Here is a 17,466-nt window from a genome sequence, read left to right as displayed (position 1 = left end):
AAAAATCTAAACGGGAGTAAAAACTAGTCCTACTTGCATATTGCTAAAAACACCCAATAGAGATGTCACATGGCATTGACTAACTCAAACCCGTTTAATTGGACTACTCACTCAACTACTACGACTCTTTTCCTCCTTTTACATGGACTCTATCTATCCTACTATAAATAAACTACCTATTTTTGAAATAAAACTCCTTATTCAACTCATACTCCTAAAATCTACAACCACTTTCCTTTTTGAATTAAAACACTCAGTTTAACTCAAATTCCTAGTATCTATCAATAGTATAACAACACGTCACTTGACTTATTCAATGTCCCAATCTATCTATCTATCTATATCTATAAAGCTGAATGTGGTAAGCTGGGGTGTCGCCATGTGGCACCCCCACTGCAACCCCGAAATTTAAAAAACGCTTGATAATCTCTACCGTGTAAAAAAAAATGAACATGATTAACTTTAACACCCTTTTAAAAATTTTCTTTACTATTTTTTGATTGAATAAATAGAAAGAAGTTCAACAAACGCAATCACATTATTCTCTCCATATCTATAGGCTCTATTTCCTTTTTTCTCTACACGTAAAGAATTCCAAGCGTTTGGATTTCGTTTTTAAGTTGGAAAGTGGGATGCACGTGGAATTAATCCGGAGCAATTGGGCGGAGAACAAACCCACAAAAATAGGTGGTATTCTTGATTCCGGAATGTCTCACATTTTTACACTCAATATGGAATTCCAAAAGCCGTGTTTTCCTAAAATCGTTGTTTCTTTACTTTTATACGCAAGTCACGACGTTTCCTTTTCCTTTTTTAGTGATTGAGAAAACCATAACGCCTCTCTCTACTGCCCTCTTCATATTCCTCGAATCTCTTTACTATATCTCTCTTCTCTCTCTTTTTATCTCATCTGATTCATTAGTTCTTTCTAGGGCTTTTATTGTTTGTTCCCATTGAAGGAGGGAGAGAGCAATCAGAGCCTCCAAAAAGCAATATACAGTCATGTATGTGTTTCTACTGTTTCTCTTTGCCAAGATTTCTTTGTTTTTTTGCTTCTTTTTATCTAGGGTTTTCTCAAAATGTTTCTTTTTGTTGAAAGTGATGCTCCACCAACCCTACCAACCAAAGTCTTAAATGATGAAGTAGATCATCAACCAAAGAGGCTGTTATAAATGCTCATGCATTCCATGCATACTGCTGTCAAAAGGGGCTGCTGTGTTCACATGAGTATTGTAAAAAATAATGGCTGCACATGTTCTGCATTTTATTAGAATATTATTTCTCTTTTGCTATAAATAGGCATTGTAGCCGAATGGAAAATTCATTCCATCGTCATCACAATTCCAATACATTAGCTTCTTCTCTCATCTCTATATTTCTTCTAGTATTTACTTTTAGTGCATTCCCCCTAAAATCCTATTATGCACTAAATCTCCAAAAATTGGTATAAGAGCCCAAGTCGATCACGAAAGGCAAAATTCCGGCACTATCCTAGCCCAATTTCGGAACTACTCCAGCACTATTACATCTCAATGGCTTCTTCGAGCTCAACTCACCTCGTTCCCATCTTCACTGGCGAAAATTATGATTTTTGGTGCTTAAAAATCAAAACTATCATACGAGCTTACGATTTGTGGGAAGTAGTGGATAACGGCATTTCAAAAACCATAGAACCGTCAAAACAAAAAACGGTAATTACGGATAGTACGATCACTACCACCAGGTTATCAGAAAGCTCTTCAACATCTCAGACGGTTTCCATGAAGGAATGGCACAAAAAAGATGCTGACGCACTCGCCAAAATTTATCTTGCAGTCTCGGATTCGATCTTTCCAAGAATCATGAATTCTTCTTTGGCAAAGCCGGCGTGGGACACGTTGCGAGATGAATTCCAAGGCACCGTCAACATTCGGGCCATAAAGCTTCAAACTCTTAGAAGAGATTTTGAAAATCTCTGAATGAAAGAAGGAAAGAGCATTAAAGATTTCTCTTCTAGAGTTATTGAAGTAGTCAATAAAATCAAGGCCTATGGCGGCAACATCATGGATCAAAGAGCGGTAGAGAAGATTCTGATTTCTCTCACCGAAAAATTTGATTTCGTGGTCAGCATAATTGAAGAATCCAAAGATCTCTCTCAACTTACGGTCACCGAGCTTGTCAGTTCTCTACAAGCTCACGAGCAAAGAATTTCTAGAAGGACCGAGTCTTCCACCAAGGTGCTTTTCAGACAAGGCACAAAATAAATTTCCATTCAACAAAGGAGGAAAAAATCAAGGAGGAGGTGGTCACAAGCAAGGGAATACAAGCAGCTTCAAGGAGGGAGAAATGAAAGGAAAATTCCCACCTTGTGGCATTTGTAAAAAGACCAATCATCAAGAGAAGAACTATTAGTACAAAGTGAAGCCTCAATGCAAAATCTGTAAGAAGTTCGGTCACATCGACCAAACCTGCAGATTTAAGCAAACACAGCAAGCTGGCATCTCCTAGACCAACGAAGAAGAAAACCAGCTCTTTTATGCTTGTCAAGCAGTGAAAAACAAAAAGAGAAGATGTGTGGCTTATTGACAGTGGCTGCACAAATCATATGGAGAAGAACCAGAATTACTTCACCCACATAGATCCTACCGTCAAAGTACCGGTCACTATGGGCAATGGAGGACTGGTAGAATCCAAAGGGAAAGGCACTGTTGCTATTCATACAAACAAAGGCAAAAGATTCATCAAGGATGTTCTTTATGTTCCAGATCTGAATCAGAATTTGCTTAGTGTGCCTCAAATGATGACGGATGGTTATTCTTTATTATTTGAAGGCAAAACGTGTGCAATTCTTGATCCTCACAAGAAACAGATAGCCAGTGTCAATATGGTGAATACGACATTTCCTATTCAGTGGAACTACGCCACTGAAATGTCATTGACTTCTCAAGCTGGTGTGGAAACTTCACTCTGGCACAAAAGATTTGGGCACTGCAATATTCAAAGTTTGAAGTTGTTGTCCCAAAAGGCCATGGTGAAGGATCTACCAACCATTGGCGATTTCAATGGTGTTTGTGAAGGCTTCCAACTCGGAAAGATGCACCGACAATCGTTCTCTACAGGCGAGACGTGGCGTGCTTCACAAAAACTTCAACCGGTGCACACCGACGTATGTGGTCCGATGAAAACCTCATCATAGGACAACAACCGATATTTCATCATCTTCATTGAAGACTATTCTAGAATGACTTGGGTGTACTTTCTAAAAGAAAGATCAAAGGTGTTCAGAACATTCCAGAAATTCAAGAAGTTGGTGGAAAATCAAAGTGGCTGTCAAATTCAGACTCTGCGCAGTGACAATGGCACCGAGTACACTTCTTCTCAATTCAACAATTTTTGTGAAGAAGGTGTACATCGCCAACTTACTGTCCCTTACACACCACAGCAGAACGGTGTTTCTGAAAGAAAGAACAGAACGATCATGGAGATGGCGAGATCTATGATCAAGGACAAAGGCATGCCCGATAAGTTTTGGGTGGAAGCAGTTTTTACAGCTGTCTATCTTCAAAATAGGAGCATCACTAGAGCTGTTCCCGATGTAACCCCACTTGAAGCATGGACATGTTATAAGCCCTCAGTGAGGCATCTGAAAGTGTTTGGGTGTATCTGCTACACACATGTTGCAGCAGAAAAAGGCACAAGCAGGAAGCAAAAGCAGAAAAGGAATATTCTTGGGCTACAGCTCCCAATCCAAGGAATATCGAGTGTACAATCTGCAAAGACAAAAACTTCTGGTGAGCAGAGATGTCACATTCGATGAAGATGCTTCTTGGAATTGGGAAGAGAAGAAAGAAGAAAGAACGCAGGTTGTAATCCTGATATCTCAACAAAATACGGGACCAAGCCAACCAACAAGTCCAGAAACTCTTACTAAAGAAATTTTAGATTCAGATTCAGATGCAGAAGAACCTACAGTCATATCATCCCCGACGAACTCACCGAGGAGCGGTGAATCAACATCTTCACAATCTCCAGTGCAACCGCAACAATACACTATTGCTACGGGAAGAGAGCGTAGACGGATCAGACCACCTCAACGGTATGGTGATCCAGAACTTTGTGAGTCATGTCAGTATGCTGTTCATGAACCAACCAATTATGATGAAGCAGCTCAGCACAAAGAATGGCAACTTGCTATGAAGGAGGAGACAAAGATGATAAAAAAAATGAGACATGGGAATTGGTTAACAAACCTGTTCACAAAGATGTTGTTGGAGTCAAATGGATTTACAAGACAAAAGTAAATCCAGATGGCTCAATTCAAAAGCACAAAGTTAGAATGGTTACCAAAGGGTTCACTCAACAATTTGGAGTGGATTACAATGAAACTTTTGCTCCAGTTTCAAGACAAGATACCGTGAGAATTATTCTTTGTCTTGCAGCTCAGAAAGGATGGAAACTTTACCAGCTTGATGTCAAATTAGCATTTCTCAATGGCTATCTTGAGATGAAATTTACATTGAGGAACCACCAGGCTTTGAGGCAGAAGGCGAAGAAGAAAAAGTCCTCAAGCTCAAGAAGGCGTTGTATGGACTCAAGCAAGCTCCACGAGCTTGGTACAGTAGGATTGACTCCTGTTTCAACGATTTAGGATTTAGGAGTCGTCCTAGCGAGCCTACACTTTATGTGAAGACACAAGGATCTGATGACATCTTGATTGTCTCCTTATATGTTAATGATCTGATCATTACTGGAAGCAATTCCGCTATGATCACAACATTTAAGAAAGACATGAAAATAGAGTTTGAAATGAGAGATCTTGGCCTAATGAGCTATGTTTTGGGCATGGAGATCAGCTAAAATGACGATGGAATCTTTATTTGCTCGAAAAAATATGCTGAGAATCTCCTGAAAAAATTCAAGATGGAAGCTTGTAAGGCTGTCACGACCCCACTGGTTCTGAATGATAAGTTGATAAAAGAAGATGGTTCACCCAGTGCATGTGAGCAACAATACTGAAGCATGATTGGCAGTTTGCTGTATCTGACAGTGACTAGACCAGACATCATGTTCGCAACAAGCCTGTTGTCCAGGTTCATGCAGAAGCCAAGTCAAATGCATTATGGTGCTGCAAAGAGATTACTCAGGTATGGGCAACTTTGTGCAACGGCACAAGGGGAACTTCACTGGCCTCAATGCGAATTCTCAGAGGAGTGTAATATGATTTGCCTCATTATATGAAGCATAACAACATCAACAACATCATCAAGTGCGTCCCTCTTAGGTTGGATAGAATCCGCCTCCATCTGCCAGTCAGTCTAGAGCATTCCTATGCTGCAGTATCCACAATCCATCTTTTGAGCTACAAGATAATGATCTCATCCTCAATTGGTCTTGGACAAATAAATATAAACTACTCTAGTGTCCTACATTAGCCTAGGTAATCTATACATCATCATCAATCTCTATGGGAAACCAGTCGTCTGCCCAACTACACAGAGGGAGTACTTTAAAAGCTGAAATTATTAAATTACATTGCGGACTTTAATATTACAAACCATAATATAAAATATCAGAACATAACATCCATAGAAAGATCATGCATCTCATGCATGAATTGAGGTTCCATCTTTGCCCATCTTTCACCAATAGTGATCATTACATCAATCTGTTCCTCCAATTTTTCAGACTATTCTTTCTTTTTCACCCCATAAATAAAACTAGAAGGCTCTATTGCAAAATAGGCAAACTCACATTAATCATATATATCATCAAGACTTCTCATTCTCATGGAAGTGGAATCACGAGATGAACTTGGCGACTCACTTGGATTTGGTAAACAAATCTCAAGGGAAGGTGTCTCACATGATGTGTTTTCATTTAGAACACGTAAGGGGATTTTCACATCATTTTTTCAATTCCAAGCATCTTTTGCATGAAAAATAACATCACGGCTTATGATCAATTTTTTGGAAATAGGATCATAAAGCCGGTACTCTTTTGTCTCCACACTATAGCCAATAAAGATACACTTTCTACTTTTATCATTTAACTTTTGCCTTTTTCCAGATGGAACAAAAGCATAAGCTATAGAACCAAAATTTTTAAAATGACTCACATTGGGTTTTCTTCCACTCGTCCAAGCCTCATATGAAGTTTTTCCTTTAACTACTTTTGCAGGAGCGCAATTGCATAGGTATACTGCCGTGGCGACTGCTTCAGCCCAATAATCATTAGGTATCCCTTTGTCTTTTAGTTTGTTCCTTGCCGCCTCAATAAGGGTTCTATTTTTCCGCTCTACAACTCCATTCTACTGTGGGGTATAGCTTGCTGTCAACTGCCTTTTGATTCCACTTTCTTTGTAAAAATCCTAAAATCCTTTAGAAATAAATTCACCACCACAGTCAGTGCGAAGAGTAATAATAGAATGACCACTTTGATTTTCAGTAAGTGCCTTGAACTGTATGAAGATAGAGAAATCATCATCTTTTTATTTCAAAAATAAACCCATGTCATCCTTGTGTAATCATTAATAATGGAATGTAATATTTATTTTCACTCAAGGATAAAGTTTGCATAGGGCCACAAATATCGGCATATACAAGCATCAAAGGCTCATATGCCCTCTAAGAATTACCACTTGAAAATTCCCAAAACGCCAGCTTCACACACTTTTTCATCATATTTCAAAAAAGAAAAACCAACAGTCATATTCAATTTTTGCAATAAAGACAATCCACCAAAATTTAAATGTCCAAATCTTCTATGCCACAATATAGAGTCGTCATAACATGCACTAAAAGCATTGAATACTAGTTTTGAAAACACTAGTGGAAACATCTTTTTTCTGACATCTTAATAGATAACACTAGTTTCATACTTTTCTTATCATAGAGTTTACATTGTCCCTCATAAAAAATTGCACGGTACCTCTTTTTTATCAATTGGCCTAAACTTAGCAAATTTTGAGCCAACCTAGGAACATACATAACATCATGAATTTGTTTCTTGCTAACCATTGTAGAAACTAAGATGTGACCAATTCCATGGGCATTAACATGATTGTTATCACCCATTCTTACTCGTGGTTTGACAATTTCATCTATTTCGAGAAAATAATCCTTATTCCCGGTCATGTGGTTACCGTATCTACTGTCTAAATACCATATTTCATCATTCAATTCAACATTGGCAGTAAGCCATTATAAAAACAAGTTATCTTCTTTCTCACTTTTTGCTTCATGATAGTTTACTTGTTCCCGAACCTTTTGTTGACAATTGTTTCAATATGACCATACTTTTTGTAATAAAAACATTGTGGTAAATTTCTATTTTGATCTCCACTATCCTTATACCAACAATCCTTATCAGTAATGAAGTAGATTCATAGTTACCTCCACTTTGATTTCTTTGATAACCACTGAATTGGCCTCTTCCTCTATCTCTGCCGCGGAATCCACCATGTCCACAGCCTCTTCCTCCTCAGAAACCTTTATTTGATTCATCAAATCTTTTCTTCAAATTCGCTTTTGATTGAAACGCTTGCTGTAGTGGATTTTTTGCAGTCCTATTCAATCCTTGATCATGTGCCTGCAAAGAATCCATTATTTCATTCATAGATTATGTAGATAAATCCTTACTCTTCTATGACAATAACTACATGATAAATTTTTTTAGGAAGACTCCTTAACACTTTTTAACAATTTTTTGATCTTCTAATTTTCTCCATAAGTTCTTATTTGATTTATAATAGAACTAACTCTAGAGGAAAAAACTTGAATTGATTCAGAATTTTTCATAATTAAATTATCAAAATCACGATGAAGGGTTTGTAACATAACAGATTACCTTTGTAGTAACTTGATATTCGTCTTCAAGCAAATCCCATGCTTCCTTTGATGTAGTTGCCGCCATAATCCTAGAAAATATTAGTTCATCCATAGCTTGTTGGATGAGAAAAAGAGCCATTTGCATCTTTCTTTTTACTCTCCTCCAATTCATTCTTCTGTGCTGAGGTCATTCTTTCATGTTCTGCAAAATTTTTATACCCATTCTCTACCAATTCCCATAATTCATAAGACATAAACAAGGTCTTCATCTTAATAGACCAAAATTAAAAATTATCACCTTTAAATAAAGGAATACTTGGCGGAAAATTTGGAGAATTGGTATTACCTGCCATGTTGCGAACTTACTAGACCCTTGTCGGTGTATATTTGAATCCGTCATAGGCTTCTCTACTAGTTTGACAAAGTGTCCAAGACCTTCTGCTGCTCTGGTATTACTTTTTTGAATTCTAGGAACAATAAATAGATAAAACAAGAAGATAATAGAAGAGGGCTGTTATTGAAAGAAGAAAGCTTCACACTTCTTTTTTTATTTTATTTATTTATTTATTTCATTCATGTGAAACAACTTACATATGCATTGTTAGGCGTAAAATCGGTAACAGATACGGCAGTGACGTCAGAGCTGAGCTAGAGGGCCTGAGGAACTAAAATGAAGGAGCTGAGTCCTGCATAAGAGCAAACGAGGTCAGAAGACCAACCCGGAGTCGTTACTCCGGACAGGCCCTTCGACACTCAAGTCAGTATGAGCAGGAGTGCAGAGCGAGTTTTTAAGAGTTGGTTCAGGAGTTATTACCCTTCGATCTGAGCCTTGAAAGGCCTTTTATAGAGGGAAACCTGGGGTGGTTGGATTACCTACCCCAGGAAAGGTGTCGACCTTTTACGGGTTTAAGTTTACCTACTCTCAGGTAATTACCATACTGCCTCTGGGTCGACGCTGGATTTGTGGTGGGCCATCCTGGGGCCACGTGTCGACAGCTAATTGGCTGTTGTTTTTCATACCCCATCAGTTGCCCCCCAGTTCTCCAAGTTATTGTAGTGATTTGGAGAAGTGTGATGAGTTATATTCCTGAACGGCTAAGCCGTCTCTCCGGCCTGGATATGTCCGGAAATTCTGTCTGTCCGGCCTGGAAATCAGTCCGCAAATTCTGTCTGTCCGGCCAGGAAAATCTGTTCGGCCAAGCCGTCTATACGGCCTGGGGAATATGATTTTTGTCATCTAGTGGACACGTCATATTTTGTTCCGCTTGGGCCTGTGGGACCAGATCCCGCGAGAGGGGGTGGGGCGCGAGCCGCCACGCACTCTCTTGGTCTCTTGTACCCACGCGATTGGCGTGTGCATTTTTATTATTGATTTTAATTCATCTTTTATGTGAACTTGGGATCACTGAGGCAATCCGAATTCCACACAAAAGAGAGTGACAGAGTCGCCACCTAGATGTGGGATCTAGGACCCATAATTAACCAGAAATCTAGACTCGTTACCTGGTTACAAGAATGGAAGGTATGGGGAGTTATCCACCACATGCACCATTCCTGCCCGATAATCGGTTTTCAATTCCAAAAGCTAACTCTTTTAATTTCATTTTAAATGGCTTATTCAACTCTCTGTTAATGTGCTAACTACGTGACATGCATCCTAAAATCTAGTTTCAATGTGAATCCTAAATGTGTATCTTGATTTCTTAATTTGTCTGGATTCGATCTAAGTGAAAGTTCTCCTAAGATTCTAATTTCATGGAAAATCCTAAATAATTTAATTAAGAATGTACAAGAAAATTAATGTACAAAACCCCACAATTCGTTGTGGAGCCGACTCGCGGTTGGTATGCCATCAGACATCCATGCTGCCTACGTATCCAAGCCTCACTGGGATCAGAGTCGACGTAGTTCTGTGCACCTAAGCTAAGCTACTTATGCCTAACTCAACTAAGACACCGACGTAGACGGGATTGACTGTTTCAACAGTTTTAGGAGAAGTTATTTAATTCAAGTTGAAGATTTTATTATCCTAGGGTTTCATCTAAGATGCTATATGATTCTTATCTAAATGCAAGTTATTCCTTAGACTAATGCAGGTTAGCCTACATCCTAGTTTACTAGGCTTGTCCTAGGGAAAGATTGGGCGACTAGTGTAACTAGACCTATGGTACGGTTGCTATCCATAGCAACCGCCCGTGATGAGGCTGGACTCCTAACTCTAGGACTCCCTAAAACCTAGGACACGACCTGACACCAATGTTCCTAAATTGGGCTCTAATGGTTATTATATCGGAAACCATAATCCAATGGTTCCGAAAGACTCGAGACAAATCGATTCAAGTTCTTGAAGTTAATGAATTTCAGATTTCAAGGATTTTCAGTTTCTGGACATTTAAGGATTACCAATGGCTCTAGGGTTCACCAATTTCGGCTTAGAATAACATCCAAGGAAGGGAATCGTGCGCTCTTTCCTTGTGCAATTTAATACTTAAGTTATATCATCTTATTTCCTGGCATATCTCAGGATTTCCGTGGAGAGTAATTTCGGAGCCAACAACATGCTATAGCTTAAATGTTCAAATTGTCAAAGATCGAGTGCAATAGGGATACGATTATGGATGCACTGGTCATTTTTCCAGAAAAATCTAAAGATCCTAAAATTTCTGTTTCAATGGATTTAGGAATTAATATTTGACAAAAATTCAAGGTTCTTTAGAAACTTTATGATGATTTTTAATTAATTTTGAATTTTCAATGGATTTTATCAATTTTAAACCATATGAGTGATTTTAGAAGTGAAATTATTGCAAATGAATTCGAAATGAATTGAAAATTCTATAGCAGCAAGACATGATGTGATGTAGCTTACTGGAAGATTTTTGCAGATTTTTACATTCAGCTCATATTTAATTTTGATTTAACAATAACGAGACCAAATTGCAAAAATAACACAGAAACTACTAAAAATAGAAATCTAAATTCATTGAAATTTCTACAGTAGTAAGATATAAGTAAAAATAGCATGCTGTAAGAATTTAATGAATTTTAGAAACTATTTACTATCAATTTTAGATTTTTCAATATTCAGACCAGATTATGAATTAACACTACATCCCATAGGAAACAAGATCCAAATAAATTGAAAATTTTACAACAGCAAAAAATATAAAATATAAGACTACTGTAAAACTTTTGTGAATTTTAATGGTGATCTGGTGTCATTAAAAATTCTCACAAAATCTGATAATTTTCAAAGAAAGCATTAAATAATATATCAAACAGAATCCAAAAATTCTTAAATGTTCATGGTACAATGTATCAATACCATATTATTTTTGCACGAAATTTCATTAATTTTGGAATCCATTTAGTATATATTTTACTTTTCTTCGTCGAAAAGATATTTTTGAAGAGTTTTCCATTTTTAAAACACGATTTTCGAGGAAATTATGACTCCGAAAAATATCTTTTAATCTTGTTCTGATATGATGAACACAAGAAAAATTTTAAATTCCAAAAAATAGAGCATCCTGAGATGGCTATTTTTTCGAATTTTGTAATTTCTCAGCCATTATTTTAAATAAAATTCCACTCATCACTCAAATTTTCGAAATCCTTTGATTCAATGTCCGATCCAATCCGATGGTTATTTTAGTCTATTTAAATAGATTAGTGTATTAAATTTCGGGACGAATCGGAATTGAAGCACTCATGTAGATCGTGATTTTGAGCACATACATATAATATTGAATTAAATTCAATTAAATGCTAAAACTCGTGCAAAAATACATAAAAAAAAATCAAATAATCCTGAAAAAATCTGAGAATAGTGCACCTACCTGTGATGGAGATTTTGGGTATCCTTTGAATAGGACAAGATTTGAAGGCGATATGGAGGATTTCTCTAGTAGTTTTCTTTGAGTCTTCTTCCTCTCTTTTTCTCATTTTTTGAAAGAAGATAGCATGGGTATTTATAGGTGAGGGATGAGCCAGGTTGCCATCTTTAGGGCCTAGAGGTGTAGAGTGGAGATTGAGTGATGGAAAAAGGAAGGGGAAAGAATGGCCAAGATCGGATTTTTCTAGAATATTCTCCCTCTTCTTTGGCATCTTCCATTTAAGCCATGGCTATGTTAAAAATGGCAGGCACTTATGCGGCCAGGATCAAGTACTAAAGATTTAGGAACAGTTCAAGGTCCAAGATGATGCCATTTGTCCTTGGAATCTTTGTAAATTTTGGAAGCAAATTTCAAGGTAAGGGAAATGTCTAATTTGGTTGCCTTTGTAGATAATGGCAACGATTTGGATGGTTGCGATTAACTGCAATCTCCATGTGATCGAAAGAACGGGCGAGATCAGGTCTCAAAATATCCTGAAATCTTTGCAATGATATGGAATAAGATTGGGTGGTTGAGATCAATTTCGATCGAAAGAATGGACGAGATGATGCCTCCAAATCTCCTAGAATCTTGTAAAAGATTTTTCAAATATTTTGAATGTAAAAATCGAAAAACGCGGTTTTCAGGAGATTTTGAAGTCCGATTTCGATAATTCTTTCGCCATTAAAATCGTTGATTTTTTCTCTTTCATTTAAGCCCAATGTTGCCATAGAAATATTATTTTCAGAATTTTTGACCAATGCAAGCCGTCGGTTTTTAACAGCGAATCGTTTTTCCAACCGTTGATCAAATTGACGATTCGATTGATCCAACCAACTTAATCAATTTTTTATGAATGATCTTAACCTTTGAAATATGAATTTTGACAACAATTAAAGTACTGAAAGCACTGTTGTTGATAATTTGGTTAAATTATTTCGACGGCTCTCGTTCACCCACATTGATCCGTGATTTTTCACTAGGTTTTTGCTCAATTAAGTGACACAATGTTTAATCTGAATTTGAGATTAACCTTGATCGATCCTATTTTGACTAAATGATCACAAATTCTTAGTAAGGAAAGACACCCAGGTTAAGATCTGCCCTTGATCTAACGATTTACGGAAATTGGGTCTCGGAATGGAATCAGGTCCCGGGCTGTGAAGTGACCCTAGCTTATTTTGTCCCGATTGATGATCCGTAAAGTCAGATCGAGATATTAATGACCTAAAACATATAAATCCATGATAGAGGGGCTCTCACATGGATTTAACACACTAAATTCACCAATCAGGGTATTTTTCAATTTTTCGGATCTAATCATCTCACCAGGTACATCTCTTTATCATTTCGGTTTTCAGAAAATTTGAGGATGCATACTTTACCAATGAAATTCCACGGATCAATATATTAGGTTATTGTTGGTTAAAGTGTAGCAAAATGAGGGTGTCTACAGGGCCGAACTGATTTTTGTCATCGACCGGACGCGTCATATTTTGTCCGGCCCAGAAATTATGTTCAGCCATGCCGTCTGTCCGGCCCGAAAAATCTGTCCGGCCCGAAAAATCTGTCCGGCCAAGCCGTCTATCCGGCCCGGAAAATCTATTCGGCCAACCCGTCTGTCCGGCCCGAAAAATCTGTTCGGCCAAGCCATCTGTCCGGCTTGGGGAATCTGATTTTTGTTGTCTAGTGGACGCGTCATTCTGTCTGGCTTGGGCCGGACTGCTTTTTTCATCTAGCGGACGCGTCATATTCTGTTCGGCCCGAAAAATCTGATTTTTGTCGTCTAGTGGAAGCGTCATATTTTGTCCGGCTTGGGCCGGACTGATTTTTGTCATCTAGCGAGTCAAGCTATAGCCTGGACGGCTTGAGATGACCAGATTTTTGTCCTATAGCGCATTGCGCTATATCCTGGTCGGCTTGAGATGACCATAATTTTGTCTTGTAGCGCATTGCGCTATATCCTGGTCGGTTTAAGATGACCCGAATTTTGTCTTGTAGCGCATCGCGCTATATCCTGGTCGGCTTGAGATGACCAGAATTTTATCCTGTAGTGCATCGTGCTATATCCTGGTCGGCTTGAGATGACCAGAATATAGCGCAATCTGCTAAAAGACAAAATTGAATTTTGGCTTGTAGCGAATCACGCCAAGTCCTGGTCGGCTTCAGATGAGCAGAGTTTTGTCCTGTAGCGCATTGCGCTATATCCTGGACGGCTTGAGGAACGGATGAACTGGAAACTGATTCGGATCAGCCATTTCAGGTCGTCCAACTCAGGTCGGCTGAAAAATAGATGAGCTACAACTTACCCTTCTTCAGGTTAAGTTTTACCCACGCGTTATATCCAGTCTGGCTGGAGATGTTCTGAACGGCTTAGGACGATCAGGATTTTGAAGTGAAATATCATGTCCGGCCATGTATGCTCTAAACGGCTTCGGATGACCAAGTTTTATTGAACTTGGGTTTTTGCAAGGGTTTGGTTTTCTGCCTGGTCCTGTTCCTGACCAGGAGTGCGCTCCCGGTGTTTGTGGAGACGAGCCGAGGCGAACCAAGCAGCGAGTACCCAAGTTTTAGTGAACTGGGTTTCTGAGACGGTTTGGTTTTTCTACGTGGGCCCGTTCCAGACCAGGAGTGCGCTCCCGATCTTTGTGGAGATGAGCGGGGGCGAACCAAGCAGCGAGTACCCAAGTTTTAGTGAACTGAGTTTCTGAGACGGTTTGGGTTTTCTGCGCGAGCCCGTTCCCGACCAGGAGTGCGCTCTCGGTCTTTGTGGAGATGAGCCGGGGCGAACCACGCATCGAGTACCCAAGTTTTAGTGAACTGGGTTTCTGAGATGGTTTGGTTGTTCTGCGTGGGTACGTTTCCGACCAGGAGTGCGCTCCCGGTCTTTGTGGAGACGAGCCGGGGCGAACCAAGCAGCGAGTACCCAAGTTTAAGTGAACTGGGTTTCTAAGATGGTTTGGTTTTTCTGCGCGGGTCCGTTCCCGACCAGGAGTGCGCTCCCGGTCTTTGTGGAGACGAGCCAGGGGGAACCAAGCAGCGAGTACCCAAGTTTAAGTGAACTGGGTTTTTGAGATGGTTTGGTTTTTTCGCGCTTGTCCGTTCCCGACCAGGAGTGCGCTCCCGGTCTTTGTGGAGACGAGCCGGGGCGAACCAAGCAGCGAGTACCCAGGTTTAAGTGAACTGGGTTTCTGAGATGGTTTGGTTTTTCTGTGCGGGTCCGTTCCCGACCAGGAGTGTGCTCCCGGTCTTTGGTCTTTGTGGAGACGAGCCGGAGCAAACCAAGCAGCGAGTACCCAAGTTCAAGTGAACTGGGTTTCTGAGATGGTTTGGTTTTTCTGCGCGGGTCTGTTCCCGACCAGGAGTGCGCTCCCGGTCTTTGTGGAGACGAGCCGGGGCGAACCAAGCAGCGAGTACCCAAGTTTTAGTGAACTGGGTTTCTGAGACGGTTTGGTTTTTCTGCGTGGGTATGTTTCCAACCAGGAGTGCGCTCCCGGTCTTTGTGGAGACGAGCCGGGGCGAACCAAGCAGTGAGTACCCAAGTTTAAGTGAACTGGGTTTCTGAGATGGTTTGGTTTTTCTGCGCGGGTCCGTTCCTGACCAGGAGTGCGCTCCCGGTCTTTGTGGAGACGAACCGGGGGGAACCAAGCAGCGAGTACTCAAGTTTAAGTGAACTGGGTTTCTAAGATGGTTTGGTTTTTCTGCGCGGGTCCGTTTCCGACCAGAAGTGCGCTCCCGGTCTTTGTGTAGACGAGCCGGGGCGAACCAAGCAGCGAGTACGCAAGTTTAAGTGAACTGGGTTTCTGAGATGGTTTGGTTTTTCTGCGCGGGTCCGTTCCCGACCAGGAGTGCGCTCCTGGTCTTTGTGGAGACGAGTCGGGGCGAACCAAGCAGCGAGTACCCAAGTTCAAGTGAACTGGGTTTCTGAGATGGTTTGGTTTTTCCGCGCTTGTCCGTTCCCGACCAGGAGTGCGCTCCCGGTCTTTGTGGAGACGAGCCGGGGCGAACCAAGCAGCGAGTACCCAAGTTTAAGTGAACTGGGTTTCTGAGATGGTTTGGTTTTTCTCCGCGGGTCCGTTCCCGACCAGGAGTGCGCTCCCGGTTTTTGTGGAAACGAGCCGGGTCGAACCAAGCAGCGAGTACCCAAGTTTTACTGAACTGGGTTTCTAAGATGGTTTGGTTTTTCTGCTCGGGTCTGTTCCCGACCAGGAATGCGCTCCCAGTCTTTGTGGAGACGAGCCGGGGCAAACCAAGCAGCGAGTACCCAAGTTTAAGTGAACTGGGTTTCTGAGATGGTTTGGTTTTTCTGCGTGGGTATGTTTCCAACCAGGAGTGCGCTCACGGTCTTTGTGGAGACGAGCTGGGGCGAACCAAGCAGCGAGTACCCAAGTTTAAGTGAACTGGGTTTCTGAGATGGTTTGGTTTTTCTGCGCGGGTCCGTTCCCGACCAGGAGTGCGCTCCCGGTCTTTGTGGAAACGAGCCGGGGCGAACCAAGCAGCGGCATGATCTGAGGAACTCGGAACTTTGCAAAGAAGTAGTAGCCTTTTTTCATTATCCACAGAAGTGTAAATATAATGGCATCCGCTTTTGTGTCGGGCGGCAGGCTATTGATAGTATTTTCTGAGGTCTTCGGCGGGTTCAGTCACTTGGGCTTCGTCTCTCAGATCAAGTAGCTCAATCGGCAACGATTCCGATGCATTTTTGCCTTTGAGTGCCATGGGATAGCACTCCCTAGATTGTGGTTGATCTCCTCTGACCTCACCCACGCTTTTTGGTGTTGTAAACTTCATCTTCTGGTGATATGCTGAGGCTACGGCGCGGATGAGGTTCTGGCCTGGTCGTCCCAAGATAGCGTTGTAGACCGAGGTGGCCCTCACAACAAGAAGTTGACCATTGCGAAGGCTTGACAGGGCGGCTCCCCGACGAGGACTGGGAGTTCAATCTGCCCTTCTACTTTCACGATCTCTCCCGAGAAACCGAACAGGTCGGAGTTTGCTGGCCTGAACCGGTCGTCTCTTATCATCATTTGCTTAAAAGCATGATAGTATAGGATATCGGCTGAACTTCCGTTGTCGTCAAGGATTTTCTTCAGCTCCCAGTTTGCGACGAGCATGGTTATGACCAGTGTGTGGTCGTGAGGTAGTATCAAGTTGTCAAGATCTGCATCTGAAAAGGCGATTTCGTTCTCCGTCTTCATCTTTTTGCCGCACGTGTGCACGGCATTGACTCGGCGTGCGTATGCTCTTCGAGCAGCAGATGATGTGCCCCCAGTGGCCGGTCCGCCCATAATCGTGCTGATGACCCCTTTTGGCTGGGATCGGCGCGCCTCTGGCTGTGAACTGGATGGCAGAGGAGATTGATCCTGGGCAGGGGGCGGCTGTGACCGTCGAGGGCTCCGGCCCTGGGAACTCTTCTCTCTGGATTTGTGGTGGGCCATCCTGGGGCCACGTGTCGACAGCTAATTGGCTGTTGTTTTTCATACCCCATCATGCATCCTTATATAAATGCTACTGTCGGCAACACAAAACACCCATTTCATCTCTTTTTTTTACGATAAGTTCTTTACGTAGATATATGTCAATACCTATAAAATAGCTATTCTTAGTCTATCTCTAAAAACAAGGATAAAGATAATAGAAAGTAAAGACCTACTTGCATCCAACTCTTGAGAACCGACTTCAACTCAAATTTTATATGGGTTAGGTGGGCCCCACTAGAATGACGTTTGAATTATTATTCGAACAGTATATACATACATGTTTTAAACTCGAAATAAACGCTTCAT

This window comes from Tasmannia lanceolata, unplaced genomic scaffold, assembly GCF_043159265.1.
Source record: "Tasmannia lanceolata isolate RefF3 unplaced genomic scaffold, GAP_Taslan_0.1 ptg000018l, whole genome shotgun sequence".
Taxonomy (NCBI): domain Eukaryota; kingdom Viridiplantae; phylum Streptophyta; class Magnoliopsida; order Canellales; family Winteraceae; genus Tasmannia; species Tasmannia lanceolata.
The sequence above is the reverse complement of the archived record's forward strand: the minus strand, read 5'-3'. Positions refer to the sequence as shown.